Source organism: Callithrix jacchus, chromosome 5 (genome assembly GCF_049354715.1).
Source record: "Callithrix jacchus isolate 240 chromosome 5, calJac240_pri, whole genome shotgun sequence".
Classification (NCBI taxonomy): domain Eukaryota; kingdom Metazoa; phylum Chordata; class Mammalia; order Primates; family Cebidae; genus Callithrix; species Callithrix jacchus.
In genome coordinates this window covers 125,758,333-125,786,162 of record NC_133506.1, presented here as the reverse complement: position 1 = coordinate 125,786,162, position 27,830 = coordinate 125,758,333, and the positions used below count along the sequence as shown (strand labels likewise).

At 36.3% G+C, this 27,830-nt stretch overlaps 1 long non-coding RNA gene across 1 annotated transcript in view; it reads right to left on the bottom strand.

Annotated features, from left to right (window-relative positions):
* Positions 1-734: 734 nt before the first annotated feature.
* Positions 735-27,830, bottom strand: part of LOC103793351 (uncharacterized) — a 175,088-nt gene continuing 147,992 nt past the window's right edge. The window contains exon 7 of the long non-coding RNA XR_008481670.2: positions 735-3,002. This is a non-coding gene — a long non-coding RNA (uncharacterized LOC103793351). The remainder of the gene's footprint in view (positions 3,003-27,830) is intronic.

The window sequence follows — 27,830 nt, the reverse complement described above, 5'->3', positions numbered from 1 at the left end:
TGCTTCTTCTTGAGACAACCATCATGCTTTGGAATGCAGCAGAAGTGCTGTATGTGAATCTCCCATTTCATCACACAGAGTATTAGGGGGAAAAAGGTAATCAAAATTTGAGATGTAATAAAGTCAACAATTATTGCAGCTTTATCCAGGACATTTGTTAGTAAAACTTGTTCCTTCATTTATTTTTTTCCTTCCTTTCCTTTCATTTCCTTCCCTTTCTTTTTAAATCTTAAATTATTGGTATTGAGGTTTCAGCATCAATAGATTAACTCTCCATTGCTTTCAAAACACCAGTAAAAATGCCAACAGAAAAAGAGACAAATATTGTCTCAGTATTAGAAAAACAGTTTGGCCTCACAAAGCTCCTTCAAGGTCTTGGGAAAAATTATATTCCCTGCTCCTCTTTCCTTGCTCAAGTCTCTGTAGAACACACTTTGAGAATCATGGTTTCATCTTTACCCAGTCCTCACTAAGAGCTTTGTTTGTTTTCCGGTATTAAACAAAGAGTAAATTTCAGAAATGCTATATAGTTAAACTTCAGATTTTATAATTCAATGCATAATTTTTAGAATGACATTCACATAGCTTTGCTAACAGAAATTAACTAATTAACATCTCAACTAATTTGATGTGAATGATATTATATTAAAATAAAACTGGAGAAACAGGATAAGGAAAAAAGAAAGAGGAGTAAGTCTGAGTTTATAAATAATAAATAAATTTCATACTGGCAACTTGTTTATTATAAAAGATGTGCTAATTATTCTCAGATATTAGGTATTACTATATATGTATATATGGATGCATGGGAATGAGTCTAAATAGACATACAGTTGTAACTGCATGTAAGTTTGCATACATTTTCTCCCATAATGTGAGTTCAATTCTTTTCAAGAAGACTCATCTCTATACAGTTGCAAGGTAAAGCGTCTATACTGGTTTAATTGTGTTCTCCCTAAATTTCTGTATTGAAGTCCTAACACTTTGTGCTTCAGAATGACTCTAACCCAAGATGACTGGTATACTGATGAAAACAGGACAAAATCCAAGATGACTGGCCCTAATCCAAGATGACTAATGTACTTATGAAAACAGGAGATAAAGACATATACACACACAGAAGAAAGATTATGTGAAGACAGAAGAAATAGTTGGCCATTTAAAAGCCTAAAGGAGAGGCCTCAGAAAAAAAAAATCAACCCAGATGAAACCTTGATCTCAGACTTCTGGCCATCAGAATTGTGAGAAAACAAATGTCTGTTGTTAAAATCATTGTGGAAGACAGTGTGGCGATTTCTCAAGGATCTAGAAATAGAAATTCTAGAAATTTCATTTGACCCAGCAATCCCACTACTGGGTATATACCCAAAGAACTATAAATCATTCTACTATAAAGACATATGCACACATATGTTCATTGCAGCCCTGTGTATAATAGCAAAGACCCGTAACCAACCCAAATGCCCATCAGTGATAGACCGGACAAAGAAAATGTGGTACATATACACCATGGAATACTATGCAGCCATAAAAAATAATTTTGTGTCCTTTGTAAGGACTTGAATGAATCTGGAAACCATCATTCTCAGAAAACTGACACAAGAACAGAAAGCCAAACACCGCATATTCTCACTCATAGGTGGATGTTGAACAATGAGAACACGTGGACTCAGGGAGAGGAGCATCACACACTGGGGGCAGTTGGGGGGATAGGGGAGAGACATCAAGGGGTGGGGAGGGATAACATGGGGAGAAATGCCAAATATAGTATGCACCTAAAGTTAAATAAATAAATTTTAAAAAATTAAAACTACTCAGTCTGTGATATTTGTTATAATGGCTCCAGCAAACTAACACATTGTCTTTCAAATTAGTTGAATAGAGGTAGTTCAGTAGAGCAGACTAAATAGATATTTATTACCATACAGTAAGACCAGTTAAGGGAGGATGCTCAGAATCAGTGGGACTTCACATTTTGAAACTTCCAAATTCTAAACTTCAGCTGAAACTGTTCCAACATGGAAGTTATTTCTCTGCGGAAGTATGTTAGTCTATTTTCACACTGCTGATAAAGACATGCCTGAGACTGTCTTTATCAGAAGAAAAAGAGGTGTAATGGACTTACAGTTCCATATGGCTGGAGAGGCCTCGCAATCATGGTGGAAGGCAAGGAGGAGCAAGTCAAGTCTTATATGGATGGAAGCAGGAAAAGAGGGAGCTTGTGCAGGGAAACTCCCATTTTTAAAACCATCAGGTCTCCTGAGACTCATTCACCATCACAAAAACAGCACAGAAAAAAGCTACCCCCATAATTCAATTACCTCCCAAAGGGTTCCTCCCACAACATATGGGAATTGTGGAAGTTATAATTTAAGATGAGATTTGGTGGGGACACAACCAAACCATATGAGGAAATAAGCAAGTTCTCATATATATATTATTTCCCTGATAACTCTGTTCTGAATCCAACCAGAAATATGCCATGGCTGTCTGTTACCTATTGTTTCTCTTCTATCTACTGTGATCTGTAAATTACTTACATTTAGTGAACCACTGAGCTTGAACACATTTCACATCTCTCATTCATTCATTTATTCATTTATCTTCTTCATCATTTAAAATTGGAAAAACCTACTGAGAGTCAACTAGAATTAAAGAACCATTCCCTATGCTGGCAATACAATTAAAAAAAATAGTTCCTGCCATCATGGAGCCTACATTCTATTAGGGGAGACACAAGATAACAACAGCATCAACATCAAAGATAATAATATCCCAGCTACTTAGATTCTATGAAGAAAAGTATATTACACATAGGATGGAGACCAGGTGAGGCAATGCTATTTTACTCAGAGAGGCATCTCTGATGAGGTGAGAGTTAAGTCCATTCTGGAAGGAAGTACATGTACAAGTCAGAAGATATATGGAAGAACTGCATTCTCAGCAGAGGAAATAAAGTTCCAAAGCCCTGAGGTGGGATTTGTGGAAGAATCTGCGGATACCTGGATTAGAGAAAATAAAGAGAATAGGTTAAAGAAATTTGGAGTTGGCTTTGGAGGTTATTCTAAGAAACATTTTATTTTTATTCTTAGTAAAATAAGAAACCATAATGCAGAGAAGTGATCTAACATTTTTTAATTAGTTAGTTTATTTATTTTGAGACAGAGTCTTGCTTTATTGCCCAGGCTGGAGTGCAATGGCATGATCTTGGCTCACTGCAACATCCACCTCCTGAGTTCAAGAAATTCTTGTGCCTTGGCCTCCCAAGTAGCTGGGATTACAAGAGCGCACCACCACACCCAGCTAATTTTCATATTTTTGTAGAGATGAGATTTCACAATTTCTCAGGCTGGTCTCAAACTCCTGACCTCAGGTGATCCCGCACTGACCTCCCAAAGTGCTGAGATTACAGGCATCAGCCACTGTGCCTGGACTCTTAATTTATTTTTTTATTTGACACATAATAATTGTACATACTTACCTGGTACAGTGTAATGTTTCAATACATATATACATTGCATAATGATCAAATGAGAGTATTTAGCATATTCATCACCTCATACATTTATTATTTCTTTGTGGCGAAAACACTCAAAACCCCCTTTTCTAGCCATTGTGAAATATGAAATACAATATTGTTAACCATAACCACCCTACTGTGCAATGGAACACCAGAACTACTTCCTGTAACTTTGGACCCCTTAACTCTTCTGTCCCAATCGCCCCCTACTCTCTCCCTTCCCCATCATCTGGTAACTGCTGTTCTACTCTCTACTTCTGTGAAATCATTTTTTTTGTGTGTCCACATGTGAGTGAGATCAGATGGTATTTGTCTTCCTCTGCCTGGCTGATTTCACTTAACATAATGTCCTCTAGGTTCACCCATGCTGCCACAAATAACAGAATTTTATTCTTTCTACTGGCTGGCATTTTCCGGCCCAGTGGGGTGGCTCACTCCTAATAATCCCAGCACTTTAAGAGGTCGAGAAGGGTGGATCACTTCAGCCCAGAAATTCAAGACCAGACTGAGCAACATGGTGAAACTCCATCTCTGCAAATACAAAAGTTAGCCAGGTTGTGGTGGTATGCTCCTCTTTTCCCACTACTTGGGAGGCAGAGAAGTGGGAGGACCACAGCTAATACAATATTATTTCTGGATGTTTGTGAGATTGCCATTTGAATCAGCAGACTGGGTAAAGAAGATCTGTCCCTAACAATGCAGATGAGCAGCATCCAATCTGTTGAGGACTCAAATAGAACAAAAGGCAGAGGAAGGGCAAATTCATATTCTCTCTCTCTCTCTCTCTCTCTCTCTCTCTCTCTCTCTCTCTCTCACACACACACACACACACACACACTTTGATCTGGGACATTGTTTTTTCTTGCCCTCAGAAATCAGAGGTTCAGGTTCTCAGATCTTTGGACTCTGGAACTTAACAGCAATGCCCCATGCCCCAGTTCTCAAGCCTTTGGCCTCGGACTAAAAGTTACATCCTTGGCTCCCCACATTCTCAGGCCTTCTAAGTCAGGCTGGATTACACCACTGGTTCTCCTGGTTCTCCAGTTTGCACATGGTAGAGGATGGGACTTCTAGGCCTCCAAAGTCACATAAGCTAATTCTCAAAATAAATCTCCTCATAGATATGCATAGATCCTATTGGTTCTGTTTCTTTGGAGAACCATGACTAATACAAACAACAGTTAGTATAAGTTGCTTCACACTTTACCTTTGGGTAACCTTCTTTATGTAACAAAAGCCTGACTGAGCAAACCGATTAGTTAAACAAATAATTCCTTTTTCCCATCAGAAATACCTAAAATTCTTCCTCTAACCCAAGAGAAAAAAATCTTAAATTTGATACAATTTACAAAAGAGATTTATAAAGTGATTCATGTTTTCCTAGTGAAGAAAAGTAAACTTATTCATTAGAACTCTGATATAATGGAGTTATAACATCTTACTTATGGAGAGGCACTCATTGTTTTGTCTCTCTGTGTCTTTCTATGCAAAGGCCAGTGCAGTTCATACCATCAAGAGCTGTCTTTCTGAATGTAAACCACATTTAATGGTATCACTTACACATAGAAAGTTTTCTATTTTCTTTAACTTATAGAAAATAAGATGAGAAGTAAAAGACTCCATTTCCCAGAAGTCATGATCAAATTTCAGATGATTTTTTCTACTCCATAATAAGCAAATATAAATTTAAGCCAGAGAATCTTCTGAAAAGGCTTGGCAACATTATAAGAGATCATAGCTTTATAGGAGCATGTTGGAAGAGGTGAAAATCACAATGTTGATAACTTACAATAGCTAGTATGCATTATTCAGACAAAGCAAAGATTGTGTAAGTGATGTTTTATAGAGAAATTTTTACCAGGTTCGTCTAAAATGTTGAATCTCTTTTTCTAATTGTGAATAAACACATGCTTATTTGCAGATATCCAAATTTTACACTTGATCACAGGAGTAGCTAAAGACAGATTACAACATTTTATTCCCAGAAGTGGTTTTTCCTCCATGGTATTTGGCAATCTCTTCAAGTTTTTGTGGGGCTTTTTAAGCAGATACTTTAAGTTGCGATTTGAGTTACAGTTCGCATGTCATCCTACCATGAATTGGTAGAATTCAGGCACACAGACTCTACTAGAACATTATCGCCCTTCATCACCAGTTGATAAATATTTGGTGGATACAAAGCATCCCATAATAGTAAAGAAGGAATCAGCTAACAAAGGGAAAAGCATCATCCTTTCTAGCATCACTTCCTTTGTTAACTCTTCCATGGGCATGTACTTCTTTTCAAAATGCATGAAAAGTCAGCCTGAGTCACAGGAAGCCAGACAAATCTTTATTTTTTTAAGAAAAAGCTGCAAGTCTTAGAAGTACCATGTTGGCCATGCAATCAGGAAGAAGTGTATGGGTTTTACAGTTAGAGGTCTCACCTCAAATCTCAGCTCTGCTACTATCTTGCTTTGGGCAAGGTTTCTAACTTATCTGAGCCATGGATTTTCAACTGTAAAATGATCATAATAATTATAACCATTTCTTAGAGTTGTTATGATGAATAATGTGAGAAGATTTAGGAAGTACGCCTACACAGTATCTAGAAGTTTAATAAATGATAATATCCTTTTCCTTCCCACCTTCTGCTTACCAACCACACATCTGTATACCTCTCCTATTCCCTGAATTTACACCAAATTTTCAGAGAGCAATTCTTGCCATACAGCAAAAAAAAAAAAAAAAAAAAAAAAAAATGACATCATTGTAGAGGCTGTGGGACAGAAAGCAAAGGTGCACACCTCATGGATTCTGATAAACATCTTTTCCTTTCAGCTAGCTACCAACATTGCCACAGACATTGAATCATATACCATATGAGCATTGCAAAGCATTTTTTTGCCATAAAATTTATAGGTGTTTGTGGGCTTTTTTTTTTTTTGATGGGGGGAGTTATTTCTTTTCTACCATCTGAGATTAAGAATGCAAGAAAATAGTGGTGATTAGTTTGTACAGAAATTTACGTTAGGATAATTAATGTTTCCCAGGTGTTTGATCAAATAAGAAAAAATGTGATAACTCCCCAGAATAAGCATTATGGTGATATTATACTCCTGTGTACATAAGGATGTTCTATGTAACATATCAGAAAAGATGAATTTAATACTAAAAAGACGGACTGTTATATGTAATTCCTCACTTGTCTTCTTTCTAAATAAAAGTACAAATCTCAAATGTAAGAGCTGATATGACATCAAATCTCCTTAGATAAACTAATTAAGGAAACACACCTCCTCACTTCATTTCTCAAAAAAATGTTTAGTGCCCCTCCAAATTATTATTTTCACTCATAAAAATAACAAATGAAGTACTGAGGTTATACAGTTATCTAGTTCTTTGAACTTCAAACCTATAAAATAGACATGACCAAGTACAATTCCCATAATATAGGGGTATGTGACCTGTAGCGCATAGAAGTGATATCTTTCCATTCCTTACCACATATACCATTTTTGCTCTTCTCTTTTTTCCTGTATAGTCTGCTCCTAATCTCACTTTTTAGGCTAAGAAGTATAAATGGAAATTAGTGTCTACTAATGGGAATAATCTCAGTTCTATTTGTATAAATGAACATGTGTGAGAATGTTTTTGGCAATACAAAGGAGACATGCAGATGGCACAGGAGAAAAAAAAAGGACTATTTTTAGAAATAGTATTTTTAAGCTTGAGGCATACAAAGCATTCCATGGAGTCCTTACAAAAATATGAAAGATCGAGAGATCAGGTTTGGGAGAAAACCACCCACATCACACACCTTGATTTCTTTTGGAAAACTCATCAAAACAGAGGTACTGAGGGAATGCAAAGGGAGCAGAGTTGGCAGTGTGAGAAAACAGGAAAAGCAGACAAAGAGAAGACATGACTGTGGTTATTTTGTGGTAGTTGTTGGTGCTGCTGCCCACCACTGAGTCTTACTCCAATGGCAGGAGCACCTTGTATTTGCCTTAAGAGGAATATACTCCCCTACTCTCAGCCTTCACGTTCATGATGAAGCTAACACCACTTCTCAGCTCCAAGAGTGGAGAATGAAGCCAGGTGAAGGCAATCAGTGCCTTTCATCTCCCAGGCCACAAATCCAGATGTAAGCACCTAACCTAGGTTAGACCAACCAGAACTATGGAGGCTCCATTTGGGGATTCTCCTTTTAAAATTTCCCAAAATATGTTGGGGAGTTGCCACCACCAAAGTGTGACAATGAAGACATCCTAGAGAAACTGATGCCAACCTTTGAGCCTAATTCAAGTGATGCAGTAAGGTACAGGCAGACCTCAGAGATATTGTAGGTCTGATTCCAGAACACTGCAATAAAGTGAATATCTCAATAAGGCACGTCACACATTTTTGGTTTCTGAGTGCATATAAAAGTCATGTTTGCACTATACTATAGTCTATTAAGTGTGCAATAATATTGTATGTAAAAAGCACAATGTACATATTGTAATAAAAATATTGCTAAAAATGCTAATCATCATCTGAATCTTGAGCAAGTCATAACATTTTTGCAACAAGGCAAGGGTCTTGCCTTGTTGATGGCTACTGATTGATCAGGGTGATGGTTGCTGAATGGTGGATGGCTGTGGCAATTTTTCAAAATAAGACAACATTGAAGTTTGCTACATTGATTGACTCTACTTTGCACAAAAGATTTCTCTGTAGCATGCAATGCTATTTAATAGCACTTTACCCATAGCAGAATTTCCTTCAAAATTGAAGTCAACCTTCTCAAATCCTGCCACTGCTTTATGAACTATGTTTATGAAATATCCTTCTTTTGTTATTGTTTCAACTACATTCGCAGCATATTCCTCAGTAACAATTTCTATCTCAGGAAATCACTTTCTTTGCTCATCCATAAAAGCAACTCTTTCACCATTCAAGTTTCATCGTGAGATTGCAGTATTTCAGTCACATCTTCAGACTCCACATCTAATTCTAGTTCTCTTGTTATTTCCACCACATCTGCAGTTAACTTGTACACTGGTCTTGAACCCTTCAAAGTCATCCATGAGGGTTGGAATCAACTTCTTCCAAACTCTGGTCAATATTGATATTTTGACCTCCTCCCACTAATCATAAATGTTATTTTTATTTTTTTATAATTTCAACTTTTATTTTAGATTTGGGGGTAAATGTGCAGGTTTGTTACATGGGTCTATCACATGATACTGAGATTTAGAGCTCAATTAATCTTATCACTTGGGTACTGAGCAAGTAGTCCAAATAGTCCAAAATAGTTTTTCAACCCTTGCCTTCTTCCTTTTGTCCCCACTCTAAGAGTCCCCAGTTGCCATCCTATGTCCATGAGTGCCCACTGTTTAGCTTACACTCATAAGTGAGAATATGTGGTAGCTTGTTTTCTGTTCTCACATTAATTCACTTAGGATAATGGCCTTCAGCTGCATCCATGTTGCTGCAAAGAACATGACTTCATTCTTCTGTGTATTAATCTACAATGTATATGTACCACATTTTCTTTATGTAATCTACGGTTGATTGGCATCTAGGTTCCACATCTTTGCTATTGTGAATAGTGCTGCAATGATACATATTAGCATGTATTTTTTTGGTAGAACAATTTATTTTATTTTGGATACATGCCCAGTTAAACAGGACTGCTGGGTCAAGTGACAATTCTATTTTAAGTAATTTTGGAAATCACCAAATGCCTTTCCACAGTGGCTGAACTAATTTATATTCCCACCAACAAGGTACAAGCATTCCTATTTCTCTGCAGCCCTACCAGCATCTATTGTTTTTTGACTTTTTAATAATGGCCATTCTGACGATTGTGAGATGATACCTCATTGTGGTTTTGATTTGCATTTCTCTGATGATTAGTGATGTTGAACATTTTTTTAATGCTTGTTGGATGCTTGTATGTTTTCTTTTGAAAAGTGTTTCCTTATGTCCTTTGCTCACTTTTTAATGGGGTTGTTTTTTGCTTGTTTGATTATATAAGTTCCTTACAGATTCTGGATATTAGATCTTATTTGTATGCATAGTTTGCAAATATTTTCTACCATTCTGTAGGTTGTTTGCTGACTCTGTTGGTAGCTTTTTTGCTGTGCAGAAACTTAGTAGTTTAATTAGGTCCCATGTGTCAATACATATATTTTGTAGTTGCTTTTGAAGACTCAGTTATAAATTCTTTCCCAAGGCCAAGGTTCAGAATGGTGTTTTCTAGCTTTTCTTGTAATATTCTTATATTTTGAGATCTTACATTTAAATCCTCAATTCATCTTGAGTTAATTTTTGTATATGGTGAAAGATAGAAGTCCAGTTTCATTCTTCTGCATATGCCTAGCCAGCTATGCTAGCACCGTTTATTGAATAGGAGTCCTTCCACCATTGCTAATGTCGACTTTGTTGAAAATTAGATGGCTGGTGCGGTGGCTCATGCCTATAATCCCAGCACTTTGGGAGGCCGAGGCAGGCGGATCACAAGGTAAAAAGATCGAGACCATCCTGGTCAACAAGGTGAAACCCCGTCTCTACTAAAAATACAAAAATTAGCTGGGCATGGTGGTGCGCACCTGTAGTCCCAGCTACTTGGGAGGCTGAGACAGGAGAATTGCTTGAACCCAGAAGGCGGAGGTTGTGGTTAGCCAAGATCGTGCCATTGCACTCCAGTCTGGGTAACAACAGCGAAACTCCATCTCAAGAAAAAAAAAAAGAAAAGAAAAGAAAAGAAAATTAGATGGCTGTTAGTGTGCAGCTTTATTTCTGGGTTCTCTATTCTGTTACATTGGTCTATGTGTCTGGTTTTTTTGTACCAGTGCCATGTCTATTTTGGTTATTTCTACCCTTCTAATTTGGCTTTTCTTTTTTTGCTTAGTATCCATTGGGCTGTTTGAGCTCCTTTTTGGCTACTTATAAAATTTAGAATTGCTTTTTGAAAAAATGCCATTAGTAACATGATAGGAATAGGATTGAATTTGCAGATTGCTCTGAGTAGTATGGCCATTTTAATGATACTGATTCTTCCAATTCATGAGCATGGAACGCTTTTCCATTGTGTGTCATCTATAATTTCTTTTACCAACGTTTTGTAGTTCTCCTTGTAAAGATTTTTTCTCTCCTTGGTGAGATGCATTCCTAGGCTTTTGTTTTGATAGTTTTTGTAAATGGGATTGTGTTCTTGATTTGGCTCCGCTTGAATGTTATTGGTGTATAGAAATACTACTGATTTTTTATACATTGATTTTGTATTCTGAAAGTTTACCGAAGTAGGTTATCAGTTGCAGGAGCCTTTTGGCAGAGTCTTTAGGGTTTCCTAGCTATAAAATTATACTGTCAGAGAAGAAAAATAGTTTGATTTTTTTCTTTTCCTATTTGGATCCCTTTTATTTCTTTTACCTCATTGCTCTGGCAAGAATTTCCAGATCTATGTTAAATAGCAATTGTGAGAGTAGTAATCTTTATCTTTTTCCAGTTCTCAAGTGAAATGCTTCCAGTTTTTGCCCATTTAGTACAATGTTGGCTGTGGATTTGTCATGCATGGTTTATATTATTTTGAGATATGTTCCTTTGATGCCTAGTTTCTTGAGGGTTTATATTATTAAAGGATGTAGACTTTCTGTATGGAAAGCTTTTTTTATATCTATGGAGATGATCACACGGTCTTTGCTTTTAATTCTGTTAATATGGTGAAACACATTTATTGATTTGTGTATGTCGGACCAACTTTGTCTCCCAGAAATAAAGCCTACTTGATCATGGTGAATTAACATTTTCATGTGCTGCTGGATTTAGTGTGCTAGTGTTTTATTGAGAATTTTTGTGTCTATGCTCGTCAGGAATATTGGCCTGTAGCTTTCTTTTCTCATTGTGTCATTGTCAGGTTTTGGTGTAAGGGTGATGCTGGCATCATAGAATGAATTAAGAAGGAGTCACTCCTCTTGGTATTTTTTTGCAATGTTTCAGTAGCATTGGTGCCAGCTCTTCTTTGCACATCTGATAGAATTTGGCTGTGATTCCATCTGCTCTAGTGTCAGATGGATTGTTGCTGTTGTCATTGCTGTCAGTGGGTGTGTTTTATTATTGTTATTATTATTATTATTATTACTGGTTCAATTTCAGAACTCAATATTGTTCAGTTCAGGGTTTCCATTTCTTCTTGATTCAATATTAAGATACTGTGTTTTCAGGAATTTATCCACTTCCTCCAGATTTTCTAGTTTGTGTGCACAGAGGTGTTCAGAATAGTCTCTAAGAATTTTTTTTTTCTTTTTTCTTTTGCATTTGTGAAGGACAAGTTGCAATGTCACCATTGTCATTTCTGATTGTGGTTGTTTGGATCTTCTCTCTTTTTGTCTTTGTAAATTTAGGTAGCAGTTGGTTGGTCTTGTTTATCCTTTCAAACAACCAACTTTGAGTTTTGTTGATTCTTTGTATACATTTTTGAGTCTCAATTTCATTCCGTTCTGCTCTGATTTTAGTTATTTCTTTTCCTTTGCTAGCTTTGTGGTTCATTTTTTTCTTTTTTTTCGAGTTCCTCTAGATGTGACTTTACATTGTTAATTTTTTATATTTCTAACTTTTTGAGGTAGCCATTTAGTGCTATAAACTTTCCTTTTAACACTGCATCCCAGATATTCTGTATGTTATGTCTCTGTTTTCATGTATTTCAAATAATTTTTTAAATTTCCCTCTTGAAAATGAAGGAAGAAATAAACATCTTAAAAAGAAATTAAGCTTCTGGAGCTTAATTTCTGGAATTGAAAAGTTCACTTAAGACATTTCAAGATATAATTGAAAGCTTTGTCAATGAACTAAACTGAGTAGAAGAAAAAGTTTTACAGCTTGAAGATCCATCTTTCAAACTAACCAAGTCAGACAAAAATAAAGAAAAAATAATTTTTAAAAATGAATAAAGTATTTGAGAAATATAGAATAATGTAAGGCAAGTAAACCTACAAATTATTGGCATTACTGAGAGAGGTGGAAAAAAAGAAAACAACCTGGAAAATATATCTGAAGGAATAATTTCAAGAAAATTTCTCAAATCTTGCTAGAGGTACAATAAATCCAGAGAACATCTGTGATATACTATACAAAATAAACATCAACAAGGCATATAGTCACCAGACTGTTTAAAGACAATGCTAAAGAAAAATATCTTAAAGTCAGTTAGAGAAAAAGGTCAAATCACATACAACAGGAACTCTATCAGGCTAACAGCAGACTTCTCAGCAGAAATCTTTCAAATCAGGAGAGATTGAGAAGCTATTTAAAGCATTCTTAAAGAAATTCCAACCAAGACTTTTACGTCCCACCAAACTAAGCTTCATAAGTGCAGGAGAAATAAATTCTTCCCCAGACAAGCAATCCCTAAGGGAATTCATTACCATTAGACAAGCCTTTCAAGACATCCTTAAGGGAGTTCTAAACATGGAAACAAAAGAATAATACCTGCTATCACAGAAACACACTTAAGCACATAATCCACTGACCCTACAAAGTAACCACATGATGAAAACTACAAAGCAATTAGCTAATAACTTTATGATAAATTGTTGTTATCACACATCAATATTAACCTTGAATGTAAGTGGTCTAAACACTGCACTTAAGAGGTACATAGTGTCAAGCTGAACAAAAAAATAACCATTCATCTACTGTCTTCAAGAGATCTATCTCACATGTAATAACACCCATAGGCTCAAAGTAAAGGGTTTGAGAAACATCTATCACATAAATGGAACACACAAAAAAAGCATTGCTCACTATTCTTACATTAAATAAAACAGACTTTAACAAGAGTGAAAAAGGACAAAGATGGGCATTACATAATAATAAAAGGTTCAACTCAACAAGAGGACTTAACTCTTCTAAATATATACACCCCTCCAACATTGGCACACCCAGATTCATAAAACAGGTACTTATAGACCTATAAAAAGACCTAAATAATAGTGGGGGACTCCACCACCCCACTGACATCATTAGACAGATTACCAAGGCTGAACACTAACAACAAAATTCTGGACTTAAATTTGACACTTGAACAATTGGACCTAACAGATCTCTACAGGGTAACTCCAACCCATCAGACACAGAATGGACATTCTTCTCATATGCACATGGAACATACTCTAAGAACAACAACATGTTCAGTCATAAAGCAACTCTCAATAAATTCAAATACAACAAAACCATACCAACGATACTCTCAGACCACAGAATAAAAATTGAAACAAATACCAAGAAAATGTCTTGAAACCACAAAGTTACATAAATATTCATTCATGCTCCTGAATGACTTTTTGGTAAAAAATGATTGTCCTTAATGGCATCGAAAATGGTGAATTTTTTCCAGAAGTTTTTCAATTTACTTTTTCCAGAACCAACAGAAAAATTAATATCTATAGTAGCTATAGACTTACAAAATGTATTTCTTAAAAAACGAAATTTGAAAGTCCAAAAAATCCTTGACCCATGGGCTACAAAATGAATGTTGTGTTAGCAGACATGAAAACATTAATCTCCTTATAAATGTTCATCGCATTTCTTGGGTGACTAAGTGCATTGTCAATGAGCAATAAATTTTGAAAGACTTTTTTTTTCTGAGAAGGAGGTCTCAACAGTGGGCTTCAAATATTCAGTACATTCGACTATAAATAGACATGCTGTCAACCAGACTTTGTTGTTTCATTTACAAAGCACAGGCAGGGTAGATTTAGAATCATTCTTAAGGGCCATAGAATTTCTGAAATGGTAAATGAACATTGACTTTCATTTAGAGTCATCAGCTGCATTAGATTCTAGTAAGAGAGTCAGCCTGTCCTCTCAATCTTTGAAGCCAGGCATTGACCACACCTCTCTAGCTGTGAAAGTCCCAGATGACAACTTTTTCAATAGAAGGCTATTTTGTCTACATTGAAAATATGCTGTTTAGTGTAGCCACCTTCATTAATGGTTTTAGCTAAATCTTCCACACAACTTGCTGGAGTTTCTACATCAGCACTTGCTGCTTCAGTTTGCACTTTTATGTTATGGAGATGGCTTCTTTAATTAAACCTCATGAACCAATATCAGCTGGCTTCCAACTTTTTTTCAACTTCCTCACCTCTCTCAATTTTCATAGAATTAAAGGATAACGTTAGGGCCTTGCTATGGATCAGGCTTCAGCTGAAGAGAATGTCATGTTTGGTTTGATCTTCTATCTAGACCATTCAAACTTACTCTTTATCAGCAATGAGGCAGTTTTGCTTTCTTTTCATTTGTGTGTTTGCCAGAGTAGCATGTCTAATTTTAAGAACTTTCCCTTTGCATTCACAGCAGGGCAAACTGTTTAACACAAGAAGCCTAGCTTTTGGCCCAGCCTGGCTTTTGACATGCCTTACTTATTAAGCATAATCGTTTTAGCTTTCAATTTGAAGTGACAGACATGCAACTCTTCTTTCACTTGAGCATTTAGAGGCCATTTGTAGGGTTATTAGTTGGCATAATTTCAATATGGTTGTGTTTCAGGGAATTGGGAGGCCTGAGGAGAGGGAAAGAGATGGGGGAACAGCCAGACATTAGAGTAGTCAGAACACACACATTTACTGATTAGGTTTGCTGTTTACATAGGGGCACAGTTTGTGGTGCCCCAAAAGAATTACAATAATGACATCAAATATCACTGATGACAGATTGTCATAATAAATATAATAAGTTTGGAATATTGTAAGGATTACCAAAATGTGACAGATAGACATGAAGTGAGCATATGGTGTTGCAAAAATAGCACTGACACACTTGCCTGATGCAGGGTTGCCATAAACCTTCAATTTGTAAAATAACATATTATCTGTAAAGTGCAATACAGCAAAGTGTAGTAAGATGAGGCATGACTGTAGCCATAGGCTGTAGTAGTTCAAATCATTTCTTTTGGTTATAGCTAATTTGAGTTGGGTTTTCTATCACTTGTTAGAGTGATAGAAATTCCCCAAATAGTACCCATTTAAATTATTCCTTATCATCAGTATCATGAATGGTCATATACCTCTGTGATCATAGTGACTACAGGCACCTTCTATAGACTCCTGTAGTGGGATGAGAGAGATGTGCTATGAAGGACTCTAGAAATCTAAAAAGTAGGATGTCCTGGGAAATGTAATGTCCTTAAATGGAAATATAAAACATAAAGACCAATTTCACCTGACTCAAACGTTTCTCTGGAGCCAACTCAGTGTCATAACTTAATTCAAATTGCCAAGAGAAATAACTGTCAAAGACACATACATTCTTAGTAGCAAACTGGGACTATGTGACATTATAAGATCTGCCTATGTCTGTTCAATGGGTTTAAAGCCCAAATGAATCAGATAATTAGATCAACTCTCTGCTCTAGCTGAAAACCCTGAACTGAAAAAAAAATTAAAGCTTTTATATATAGTACAAATGAATTTCCTAACCTTTAAAATGCCCTAGCACAAACAATATTATTGCTGAAGGTGATGGTTGAAAACAAAGAGATAATTGAAGAAGTTTAGTAAATCACCGAAAAATCGAGAGTTTTTCTTATTTGTTGATGTGAAACTCAGTTAAGCAAATTGAAATAGCATTTTAGAATAAAAACAGAAAATTTAAAATTGACATTAAAATACTGATCCAATGATGATTGGTACTTTGAAATGACAGCACACATGGAAAAATGGAAAGTTAAAATATCATCAAAAAACTTTTTTTAAAAAAAGAAGTAGCGAGGCACCGTAGCTCATACCTGCAATCCCAGCACTTTGGGAGCCCAATGTGGGCAGACCACTAGAGCTCAGGAGTTCCAGAGGAGCCTGAACAACGTGGCAAAACCCTGTCTCTACAAAATACAAAAATTAGCCAGGCAGGGTGGTGCCTGCCTGTAGTCCCAGCTATTTGGGGGACTGAGGCAGGAGGATTGCTTGAACTTGGGAGGTCAAAGCTGCAGTGAGCTGAAATGGCACCACTGCACTTCAGCCTGAACAATAGAGCAAGACCCTGTCTCCAAAAAAAAAGAGGGCCCTGAAGGTGAGGAGAAGTGTTCTGTTACAGAAATCTAGTTTATAAAACAAACAGGCAACTTGGTAGATTGTCTCCTAAATCTACCTAAATCAATTCCTTTCCTCTCTGTACATATATGCCACATCCCATCAAGCCCATTCCTTCCATCTCCTCGAATCTGGTCTGACCTTAGTGACTCTTTTGACCAATAGAATATGGTAGAAGTGGTATTCCAGGACTTCTAAGAACAGGCCATAAGAAGTCTTACAGTTTCACCTGGGCCTTTTCATGCTCCCTCCATGGGAAAACTTCTTCTGGAAGAAGCCAGCCACTATGCAAGAATTCCGACTTCCCTGAAACTACCATGCTGTGAAGAAGCTAGCTATGTGAAAAGGGTCACATGCAAATGGAGAGAGACAGAGTAGGAGACGGAAGAGGATAAGAGGGGAGGGGACTGGAGAGGGTGGGAAGGGAATGGGGGGGAGAAGGGAGGGGAGGAGAAAGGGGAGGGGAAGAAAGGGGAGAGGGGAGATAAAGCGGGAGGTGGTGGGAGGGGTAAGGAGGGGGTATGGAGGAGAGAAGGTACAAGGGAGGGGAGAAGAGAGAGGAGAGGAGAAGGGGAAGGGAAGAGAAGAGGGGGGAGGAGAGGGCAACGAAAGGGAGGAGAGGGGAGGGGAGGGGAGAGTGGGGGAAGGGGAGGGAAAATAAGATGGGAGGGGAGAGGAGGAGAGGATAGAAAGTGGAAGGGAGGGAAGAAGGGGGAGGCAAGAAAAGAGGAAGGAGTACAAGATAGGAAAGAGGGGAGGGAAGGGGAGAGGGAAGTGGAAAAGAGGAGAGGAGTGAATACCTGGCCTGCTTTACCTTTTCCAGCCATTGCAATTCAAGTTCCAGACACATGAGTTAAAAAGCTATTGTGGACATTTCAGCACAGCAAATATGTTACAGAGAAGAAGCAAGGAAGGCAACCGACATCCCATACCAAAATCCCAGTCTAGCCATCCCAATTAACTCAGCCTAAAGCCACAGCCATGCCACCTAAGGCCCTAATCAGCATGAGGCACAGATCAGCAATCCTAGAGGGATCCTGCTGCAATTCCTGACACACAAAGTGATGAATATGATAAAAGTGATTGTTGTTTTATACCACAGCATTAGAGTCATTTGTTACACAGTAATAGGTAACCAGAACAACAACTGTCATCTGAAGCCAATATTGTTCATCTCAAATTAGTACTTTCAAAACTTATGGCTCACAAAAATCTAAAATACGTGTCAGGAAGCAGGAGAGTCATATGTTTCACAGAAGCAAAGTCAAAACTGAAGTACCAGTCTTTTTAACTGGTCATATTGCGCTTTGTTAAAGCAGAGATCAAATAATTGATATTTTATAGAACATTTTAAGGAATAAAATAGAAGCAATACTTACAAACTTGAGTTCTGAGACCTAGTCTTAAAATATTAAAGATCATTAAGATCATGCAATCAGCAATTGATCACTTGAGGAACAAAAGCTTCTCACCATCTGTTTCAGTTAATTTGGCCAAGTTAACACATCTGAGATTAAGTAGTTTTGCCAACACAGGCTGTGTTTCAGATTTTCTAAACTTACACTACCTCTGACCTTTATGATTAAAATCTAATTAAAAATTTAGTTATTTTTAAAAGATAAAGATGGTGTGATTGTCTCATCTATTAAAGTTATGACTAATTGTTAACCTTCTTAAATTGTTGATTCACTGCCATGCTTTTCATTTCAACCTTTTCAAAGCAAAGTCCAAAAAGTTTAGATTGCAAAACAAACTCTGCTGAAAAAGAAATGCAATTCACTTTCATTGCCTGATAAAGAAATTTGAAAGACTTTTACAGGTTTACAGGTTTAACCTTCAGGACCATGAATTATCTGAATCTTTGATTCATTTATCCAAATTTTCAATCTAAACTTATTAACCAAAAATATGTATTTTACAACTGCTGTATGCCTATCTCTATCCTAAGTGCCATGAATGATCATAAAAAATTAGAAAGCATTGCCTCTTGTTTTCTTATTGGGAAAATAAAACTGTGAACATAAATAAATCTAATAATAATATAAGACAGGTTTGCTTTCTTCCAGGGATATAACTTATCTACAGATGGAAGGGGAAAATCATATATGTAGGTGGCAATCTTGTAACCCACTGAATACCACAAGCTTTTTCCCAGTGTTTTCTCTGAATACTTGTTGGCCTTCTCTGCTAGGCATAGAGGGATCCTTAGTTATTTTTAAGTAAGCCCCTTTCTGTTTCTTTGGATCTCAAAGTTGCCTTGTGAGAAACAGCTGTCACAGAAATTCCAACATTTCAGACTTTGTTTTTGAGACTTGATTTGGGGCCCATGTGGTGACCCACCACGTTCTCTGTCCATGGTCCTCAGTGTAAATGCCATTTCTGTTCTGAACCAGGACTCTTGTCAATCTTGGCTTCAAACTCTTCAAGAAGATGACTCAGTATCTCTTTGAAGTGTTTCCCAGGGAGTCTCTAAAATTAATTCTTGGTATGCCACATAACTGTATGTGAAATTAGGTCACACAAAAATGCTGTGCAAATTTGATGAAAACACTTCATAGCCACACTCACATAAAACACTGACAAATACAATTTTCTTAGTTTTACTTGTTAAAATACATAAAGCATTTAGGAAGGACTAGGCATATTTGAATTGGCTTCTAAAAAGAATTAGGAAAGATTGTGTATTTTCTCCTCAAATAATAAGTGTGCTTTCAGAAAAAAAAAATCTTAAGTAGAAGGTCAAAATAAAACAGATTAATTAGTATTGTTTTGATTCCCTTTAAAATACCATCTACCTTGTCTCCAACCACATGGCTCAAAGGCTTCATACACAGTCCCCACTCTACAGTACTCCCCAGAAATGCTGAAACTCCACTGTACCCCCAACTACATAGTATCTCCTAATTTCTAGCTCATTACCCTCTCACACATGTGTCATTGAATTAATATTTTTTTATTTCTTTACAGCTAACCACAACAACCTCAGATTCTTCCCTCCAGAGATCAAAGATAGACAGATTAAGAATGTCAAAGAACTTTGCTGAATGCAGCTCCTTATAAAATATGTCAGGATTAAATGTTCCAAAGCCAAGATTATCTACCCCTCCTCCAACCTCCAAAAAAGGGAAAAAGACAATTAAAAAGGGCACCAATCCTTTAACAGCATTTTTATATTTACAGAGAACTTACTTTGTTTTCCTCATCCATCTGATTCAAAATTGCCCCTGTGGATTTTAAATTTTGTGGAAGAAAGCTTATTTTTTTTGAGACAATACTCCTATACTTACACATTTAAGCTCCTCACACAGATACTTTGTATCATAAAAATATTTCATTTGAAGTACAGGGCTTTGATTCTTTGATTTGATTTGAGCTACAGTGACCTCTTGCTTTCCCTGTCTCCTTTTCCATCATGTAGCTGCAATTAACTATAATGTGTCTAAGTCTTCTTTATTCCAGGGCAGCACTTCCCCAGTATGACCCTCCGTCATTCTGTTCCTGCAAGTTTACCTGTCTCTCAGTACCCACGTGGATAAAACTTGAGTTAAGAAAAGTGGTTTTTGTTTTAAGTCATTAGGGATCTTCTACAGCTTTTTTAAAAAATGAGTCTTAGAATTTTTGAGTATCTCACCCCAGTTATGCTGTTATATTTGAGACATTTTTCTTCTCCAAACCTAAACCGAGTCTTTTAAAAAGGAATAGAGACTTTGTTTAAAAAAAAAAAAAAAAAAAAAAAAAAAAAAAAAAAAAACAACTATGGTCCCAAGAATGGGTAAACATTCCAATAAGGTCCTTGTTTTTCCCCCAACAGGTCTGCCCATCCCTACAAATTGCATTCTTGTAAGAATACTCTCAAAGTGAGTCACAACAACAAAGTAAACAGAGGGTTTCTCAACGTGACACAGGAAGAATTTTTTTATTTGAATTTGCATGTTGTTTATATTTTCAAGCAGGAACTGGAAGAAAGAAGTTTCACTCTCATTGAGGATATCCAGTCATGAGTTCTTTTTAAGCTTTGCTGTTTGCTCAATTACCCTCAGCAGTGAATATTTGGAATGGGGGACTATGACTCAATTTCCCTTCCTTTCATCTCACTTACTCTTTCATTCATCTTTCCCAACATGCCATGAGGAGATTCTTTGCCAGTGTTCATTCCAAATTTTAGTTCTAGCCACATCTCTTCACCAATCTCTTCCTATCTTCGAAAGTTCAAGTTTCCACCCTTTCAAAGTTCCTCATAGCCCTTCCTCATTCTCTGCTCATACACATCCTCTGCTGCTCCTCTCACCCATCACTACCCCAGCTAACCTTCTCTGTGTGTCTTTTCTCTCTTCTTGCCTAAAACAATATTTTTCTAAAATTCCTAATTCCTTTCCCCTTTATTGTTTGGTCTCCAGATCTGTAAACAACTTCTGAATTTCACCTCTAAGAGTCATTCTTAGAGGAACAACTTTGCTGTTAATTATTATATTTTTCATATTGTCTGCCAAGTACATAAAATACTGCCTTTTATGGCTAGACTTCCCATAATTCTTAAATCAACATATACATAAATCATGTTTGTCCTTGTTGTTGCCAATTTTATCAACAGTTCTCTCTCCTTGGGTCAAGAATAATGAGAACTCTGATGGTATAATCCTGCTACCAATATCAATGTGTATGAAACATATTTGATATGCTGCAGTGAAGCATTGCTATATAGTAGCCCAGAAGATGAGAAGAAAGCAGTTCTGTAACTGTTCAGATTTGATAGAAAAAGGGAAGGAATGGAGATGCTAGGTGGAGAATCTGGAGGACAGGATGAAAGCAACTTAGTGGGAAAAAAAACTCAATATAAAATGATCATAATTCCCAGACTCATTTTAGTCAAGTGATCTGTGCCAGAGTTGCAAAATGAAGTAGAAGGACATCTCAACATGTCATGAATCCTGGTGATGTATCAGGCATAGAATCCCTATTAAAGATATAGAAAGACTGCAACAGAGAGAAGTATAACATGGGGGAAATTCCAGGTCATCCAAAATAGAAAACTTTAGGAAGCCTCACAGGTTATGTTGGGTGGATGGGGTTGGGATTTACATTTGTAAATACTTCTTTGGTCAATATTAGTCAGGGATGTAGAGTGAAACCAGCCCTATATACAAGAAAATTAGTAAGCCCAGCTCTGGAACTAGAAAACACAGAGGAAAAATGAATGTATTTGTGTGGTTTTGGCTGGGATGGAGAATTGGATTGAGGCATAGAGATAAACAGGGCTGGAGAGGCTCTTCACAGATTTAGAGGGCTCTAGAAATTAGAAAACCCTTGGAAAATGACCAGATTTGACAAATGAGAAAACTGAGACCCTAGTGCTAATTTCCCCAAAACTAAACTGCAAACACATGGCAGTTAGGGCTTGAATGACAAGCTCAGGACGATTTCAACTCTGTGACACAGCAGTTTTCTTCTCTTTCACACCTTTCACATGAAATGTCTGAGAGCAATAATCATCTTCATTTTGTGATTTGATCATGACAAGTACCAAGTAAATGCCTCTTAAGTGACCCATAAAGAATAGTATCGGAGCTGATATAAAAAGGAGCACACTGATTTAAACAAACTGCTGCAGCACTGAGTGAATAATATTTCTGCTCTTTAAAGCATGTTACCCTCCTTCCCCAAATGGATGACAATTATATTTAGTCTTAGGTAGGCTGACTACATTGAAAAGTGGGCAAGAAGGAATGAATAGGTATTTCTAAATTATATTCCAGGAACTCCAAGAAATCACTGGAGGTGTCTCTAGGGGATATAGTGTTTGCAACCAAGAAACACAGAGTGAGTAGAGATGAGAGTGAGACTGAGAGTAACTTTGGTAAATGAGTGATTTTATTCCTGTGCTTCCATTTCTTACTCAATAAAATGGAGAGAGTAAGGTTTGCCCTTTTGCACAGCTGGATTGTTTTAAAGTTCAAGTGAGAAGAATGTTAAAAGACACTGGAAGCCAAAAGATAAATTATTGTTGCTATTATTTTCTCTATTTGGAATTGAAAGTTTCCATTAGAAGTCTAAGTCTAACACAAAACAATATAAAATCAGAAATATTATAAAACCCACGTGTAGTAGAAAGAATTAAGTTAATAAACTTAGAAAGGCAGAAGACCGACAGCTTTATCCACTTGATTTTAAAGCTCTACGATACTTAATAGCTTGACAGAAGTTTAATTTGAGCCCAGAACCACTTCTATTAAACACACACACACACACACACACACACACACACACACACACACATATACTGGGTGCACCTGTGTTCATTCTATTACATTAAAATAAAGACCAAAAAAAGAGGGCTTTTTGGCATTTCTCTATTTCTGGCCATTTTCTAATGATTTATGCAGATGCTCACTGAATAGGAAAACCTATTTAAGTAAGTAACTGTTATGAATTAAGGAGAAAAAGAAATCCGGAGGTAGTGATAGAAGCATTATTTTTGAGATCGTAGTAACTTTCTCAATGTTTTTGTTGTTATTGGACTCAGTTATGGTACCAGCTTACTCAAAATTAAATAAGCAAATGATATGTGATGCTACCTGGGTGAAAGCCAGGCTCATATGGATGAATGAAATATTCAAAATGATATCCTGACTTTTATTAAAGTAAAACATGTTGCAGAAAACAATTCTAAGAATGTGAAAACCATTATCTCATGTTCAGTCACTTTGCATGATTGAAACCGATGGTGAAATTTCCCTTGGAAAAAGTTATAATCATTTGCTCTACGTGTTTCTGTTACTACCCACATATAGGCAGTAGGTTACCAAAACACTGTAGTACAGTTTGAACAAGAGGTAACAGTTTATAGAGCTCCTCCCAATCCACATTTGCAACAAGCAGGGTAGTTTTGGTCAAATGAGCAACTGATTACAACTAATTCAAATACTTAAGGTACATATTTGATAAGAAACCATGAAGGTAGGAAGAAATGATAACTATGTAACATTCTAAAAAGTCTTTGCATACTAACAGAGCTCCATGGGAAACAGTCTCTGACTCTATTGAAAAATATTATTTATTTGAACTAAGAGATTAAAACCTTTTTCTTGGAATTAGAATAAAGTATGGTTGTTTATTTTAGTAAACTTCCCAAGGTTTCTGTGGACATTGCATTTTTGAGTGATATTTTCTTTACTCCATATCTAAGGAAAGGCAGTACAATGCATGGCTATGGAGGCTTCCCAATGTATGCTTAACCCCAGCAGAAGGATCAAACAGAGGTTGTGTACGTATAGCCCAGGTGCTTAGTTCTCTTAAGCAAAATGAAATTTAATAATAGTAAGAATTCTGATGAAAATTTTAAAATGGTGTTTAAAATGTAAAATAGGAATTGATATTGATAGCATGACTTTTTAAGAGATGGACAAAGGAAAATACCTGTAAAACCGAATTAAGGCAGATTAATGGGGAGGCAGGAATATGACACACAGAAATGGGTTTCAGAGTTAGTCAAACTTTGGATTCAAGTTATTAGCACTGTCAATTACAGATTGGATGACCTTGGATTAGTTGACTAAACTGTCTTGTCTTCAGCTTCCTCATCTACCAAATGGGATTTTAATGTCCAACATAACGGGACAATTATGAGGAATCAATGCAATAATAATTGTGAATTACCCAAAACCTGATCACTATGAGAATAAAAAGAAATTGTATAACAATCTCCCACTTGCAATTTTTGTAGAGTCCATGGGTATGATGCACCTACTTCAAAATGAGATGGAAAAATACTTGAGCTAGGTCATATACAGTACTGTGTCTTTCTGTAAAGAATGGGATAGTTGAAAGTGGTTATATGCAACAGTCTGGAACTAAAAATGGAAAAATTGGGCAAGATATTAAAAACAAACCAACCACAATAACCTCCCAAGTTGTAAGAAGAATTGGGCAATAGGAGAGTAGCCTTAGTCACCATGAAGGAGATGCAACAATAGGTTAGAAAGTAGATGAAACCACTCTGGAATGACTACAGATGAAGACTGCTTGAGGTCAATGATATGAAATGGTTTTTCCAATCCCAATCTAGTTTATTTTTATCTTCCTCATGAGAAGTAAAATAATTCACATGACAATTTGATTGAGACCTTATGAGTATCATTTCCATTGTGCAAGACAGGAACATTTAGGGCAGAAAGCTTTTGCCAAATGGTAACAGAAGATGACCGGTGTGAGTGAGAGTCAAGAAGAAAGTTGAGCAAGAATTTAGTGAATTTGGGAGAAAAGGCCACCGGAGTAGATAATCCTAATCAAAATGTGTCATTGTCATTGTTAGAGTCTCCTTTCATTTGTGTCACTCATAGACTTAATGAGGGAGGAAATAATAAAAGCCTAAAAGTCAGGATTTTGATCAATGCCCTCTGGCTCATATTGTGAGGTTACCCTTCAGGGAGTATCTGTATATTACATACTAATACAAAACCCTAGGCAGCTCTCAGATGCTCCCAAAGCCTATTTCTATAGCAGTTCTTGAAATCTACAGGAAATTACAAAATTAATACATTTGGCTTACAAGTCACTAGCTGTGTGTCCTTCAGAATTACTAGTTGGTACCTGTGACAATCTAGATGAGATTTTAAAGTCTCTACAAAAAAAGTAAAAAGACCAGTGTAGACCCAGGTTTAGACAATCTGTTCCTAATTTTTCTTTTCCCTTGGAGGACTGCTAAGAGTTTTATAAAAGGATTGCCATTTCAGTGCTGGTGAGTTCAGACAGTTTATGTCTCCGATGTATGGTTGAGAGTGAGAATAATTAAAGTTATGAAAAATCAGTCTCTCCCATCAATTTCCAGATACAGGCTGTACCATTCTTGGGCAATTTCATAATCTCATTTGCACATCTGTGTTTGTTTAATGTTTGAGTGTGCTTGGATATGTTTTTACAAATGGCCGTCTATAAATCCCCATCCATTAGGTAGCCTGGACTTTCATAAGGAGATCCAAAGACCTAATGAAAAGAACATTTTGGTACCAACTCTCTGTTTACAGAGAGCATCTTTTTTTCCCCCAAAGACCTCAAAGTACTTTTCATTAAAACATTACTGCATGTCTGTGAAATAGGTAGTAGGTTGGAAGCAGAAGCTCTATATTTTATAGATGAGCAACTAAGCCTCCAGCCAGCATGACAAACTTCTAAGCCAGCTGAGCTTCCTTGCTTTCCACACAGTCACTAGTAATACACAAGCCAAATATAATTTGAGTTTAGGCTAACTGCAGAAAAATTAAGACAACCTGAAAAATGTATTTCCAATACATTTCCATTTTGTTTCCTTTTCAGATGTATATTTTCAATGCTATTCTATTAATAATAACAGCATCATGGAGTTCTCATTTACCTTTCAGAAACAGGTACTCATCTCTGTATACGGTAGGGAGATAAGGCCTGAAAAATCAATCATAAAAATGTGAGAAAAAAATCACAATTCTAAATTCTCATTTTCAGGGAAAATTGTAAGACATGTTTTTAAAAATCCCATCTGATAATGTTTACCACATGTATATAAATGGGTGTGTGTGTGTGTGTAATCTGAAATATAAAAAGAAATGGCTTAAGATACAGTAGGGAAAACTGTTAGATACAAGAAAAAATTTTCAAATAACAGAATGATAACCACTAGAACAAGTTACTGAGAAAGACTGTAGGCAAATCTGCCCTTATATTTTCAGGGCTGGAGCAATAGTAAAAATGACGCTTGATTTAAATATTCTATTCCTCAATGTTGACAAATAGACCTTTGTAATGACAAGATAAGAAATGCATTAAGTAATGGTCTGCCAAAAGACTAAGAATTAACCAAATATCTAAGAAGATTGAGCATGGACTAAAGGAGTAAAACATAAAATGTAATTGTATTCAAAGTATTGATGTTTGAGTGTATTCTCATCTAAAATATAAAATTATATGCAAGATATAAAAAATAAATTGATTAAAAATTGAATATATTTTAAGTCATTTTTCTTCTAAAACTTCAAAATTATAAACTATAAAAATAAAATTAAAAATATTTTTGTAAAAATAAAATTATTTGGAACTGTAGTATTTGGAACCTATCTATTAAGCATTATAAACATCAGTATCATATATCATGCATGTTATTTACATATATGCAAATTTAAGAGTAATATGGATTTTTTAATATAATAAAGAATTTTTTGGCTAATCCTTGCAAATCCTGCACTAATTTAGGAGTTTCTCTGGAATCACAAATTAAAACATTAAGAGAAGCAAGAAAATGAATAGTTGACCCTTTGGGAAAATTGTATTTTGTTAGGTAATAATCTAGTATTCATATTACATAATATGTCATATTATTTGACTAATTAATTGATTTGTCTTTCCTCTAAAATTAAGCCCTTCTACTGCTTCAATTCTCCCTGCACTCCAAAGCAGTGTCCATCTCTGATGTCAGCAGGGTTGCAATCCACAAATATTCATGGCCTTTGGACACAGTTTCTTTTGTTTTGTGGACACACAGCAAGAAATATAGAGAAGCTTTTTTCTGGGACTTGAACAACATTGGTTAAAAGAGTAGATATTTAGGATTATTGGTCACACTGTGCCAGCACCAACTGCTAGATCCCAAATGACAAATAATTCTGTGTATTCTTTAATAAATTGTGGTGTGTGTGTGTGTGTGTGTGTGTGTGTGTGTGTGTGTGTGTGATAGGACCCTCTAAAGTTCAAAGCTCAGAAGAAACATTTTGCCTGGGTCTAAGGATGTTATTGGTCATTGAGTTTTAGAACCATCGAAACTTTCAAGAAGCTTTTTAGAGAGACATAAGTGATTCCACTGAGAATGTTTGTAGGGCTAGGGGAGAGAAGAACCTCCATATTAAGGCTGATTTGCTTTTCTCCTTATAAGTGGATATCTGGCCAATGCATCTCAGATCTACAAACAAGTTACAGGACTAAAACATTTGCATGCAATTTTATAAAGATCTTTGTAAGATCTGCAAAAAGGGTATGGTGAAGTGTCCTAGTTTAACAGTAGCAAAGGAGAGATTCTGATATCCCAGGATAACAGTGTACGCATAAATTCAAATCTCTCTATACATCCACAAAACACCAGGTAGGTCAACAAGAAGAGCAACCAAAATCTAACATCCTTCATGCCTCTAGCATAACTAGAAAACAGAAATGCTGCTGACTCTAATGTTCATCTAACTAGGTAAATAATCATTAAAACCAGCGGTGGAAGATCTCGAGTCATGCCTAGTGAGGGC